Source organism: Ananas comosus, linkage group 1 (assembly GCF_001540865.1).
Source record: "Ananas comosus cultivar F153 linkage group 1, ASM154086v1, whole genome shotgun sequence".
Taxonomy (NCBI): Eukaryota; Viridiplantae; Streptophyta; class Magnoliopsida; order Poales; family Bromeliaceae; genus Ananas; species Ananas comosus.
Window position 1 is genome coordinate 18,190,270 of NC_033621.1, and position 2,122 is coordinate 18,192,391.

The following is a 2,122-nucleotide window of genomic DNA, read 5'->3' on the forward strand; positions in this document are numbered from 1 at the left end:
TCTGCCGCCTTGTACCGGTACATGGGCCCTTGTACCGGTACAAGGTCCACGAAATCCAAACCCGAGGCTCGGGTTGCTGGGCTCTGCGGCTTTGTACCGGTACAAGCTCCGATGGCTGTACTGGTACAACCATCAACCTTGTACCGGTACAAGCACAACCTTGTACCGGTACAAGCCCGCCAGAACTCAATCCGAGAGTCAGCCAAATCTCGTTTTTTTTCGGGTTTTGGTGCAAGGCTTTGTACCACAAATCTCGGGACACGTGCCATAGGTCGGAACACAGTCAACGACCCACCAGAAAATCTGGAAAAGCTCAGAACATAGCCAATCACTCGAACCTCGCAATTTGCAAAGGTCTAGTGTGTTACATCCACCCATCCTAAAAAGGAGTTTCGTCTGCGAAACTCAAAACAAACAAAGTATCTCAAGCCTCCATCTGAAAAAGATGGGGATAGCGCTCCCGCAGTGCGCTCTCCAACTCCCAAGTGGCCTCACGCTCGTCGTGGTTGCTCCAAAGCACCTTCACGTAGGGAATTTTCCGGTTCCGCAATCTTTTCACCTCGCGAGCCAAAATCCTCAAGGGTTGCTCCTCAAAGCTCAATCCTCCCGCAGCTCCATAGGTGTAGCATCCAATACATGAGCCGGGTCGTGGATGTACTTCCGAAGGACCGATACATGGAATACATTGTGTACACCCGATAGGTTCGGCGGTAGAGCAAGTCTATACGCTACCGGGCCTACACGCTCCAAAACCTCATACGGTCGAATGTATCGGGGGCTCAACTTACCACGGATTCCAAATCTTCTAATTCCTTTGGTCGGCGAGACTTTCAAGAACACATGGTCTCCAATCTGAAACTCCAAGTCTCGTCGACGCCGATCAGCATAACTCCTCTGCCTACTCTGGGCTGTCAACAATCGCTCCCGAGCAATGCGAACCTTGTCCTCTACTTCCTCGAGCACATCTGGGCCTAAAGCCAATCTCTCGCCAACTTTACTCCAATGAAGCGGCGACCTACACTTCCGTACATAGAGTGCCTCGAACGGTGCCATCTTGATGCTTGCTTGATAACTGTTGTTATAAGCAAACTCTGCTATCGGTAGATGCTGCGACCATCCTCCCTGGAAGTCAATCACGCAAGCTCGAAGCATGTCCTCTAGAGTCTGTATAGTACGCTCCAACTGCCCGTCACTCTGGGGGTGGAAAGCAGTGCTGAAATCCAAGCGCGTACCCAAAGCGTCCTGTAAGCTCCTCCAAAAATGGGATACAAAACGGGGGTCTCGATCCGATACTATAGAAGTAGGTACCCCGTGCAATCGCACAATCTCATCCAAATAAACCTGTGCGAGTCTTTCACCAGTCCAAGTAGTATGGATAGGTATGAAATGTGCTGATTTTGTCAATCTATCCACGATCACCCAAATAGCGTCATGTCCAGCCTGTGAGCGGGGCAATCCCATCACGAAATCCATGGTGACCTTTTTCCATTTCCACACTGGAATCGGTAGACTCTGCAACTTCCCTGCAGGAACTCGGTGCTCAGCCTTCACCTGTTGGTAAGTTAAACATCTAGCAACAAACTCACCAACATCCTTTTTCATCCCGGGCCACCGGTAAAGCAACTTCAAGTCCTTGTACATCTTGGTGCCTCCCGGATGTATAGCATACGGTGCTCGGTGTGCTTCTTGAAGAATATCCTCTTTAATGCCCAAGTCCGCCGGTACACAAAGTCGTCCGCGGAAACGTATCAATCCATCACCGTCTAAAGTAAAGTCACCAGTGCAACCATCAACCATCTTAGCTCGAATCCTTTGCAACTCCGAGTCGGAAGCTTGCTTTTCTTTAATCCTTTCCAAAAGTGTAGGTTGCACCACCAAAGTCATCAACCTCAAAGGTGTATCAGGAGCCACCACCTCCAACTCCAACCGCTTCATCTGCTCGATTAACGGCGGTTGAGTAACCATAAGCATCGCTAAGTTTTCAGTCGATTTCTGACTTAGCGCATCTGCCATCACGTTAGCCTTGCCCGGGTGGTAAAGTATCGTCAAATCATAATCCTTGAGTAGCTCCAACCATCTGTGCTGCCTCAAGTTCAACTCCTTTTGAGTGAATAGATACTTT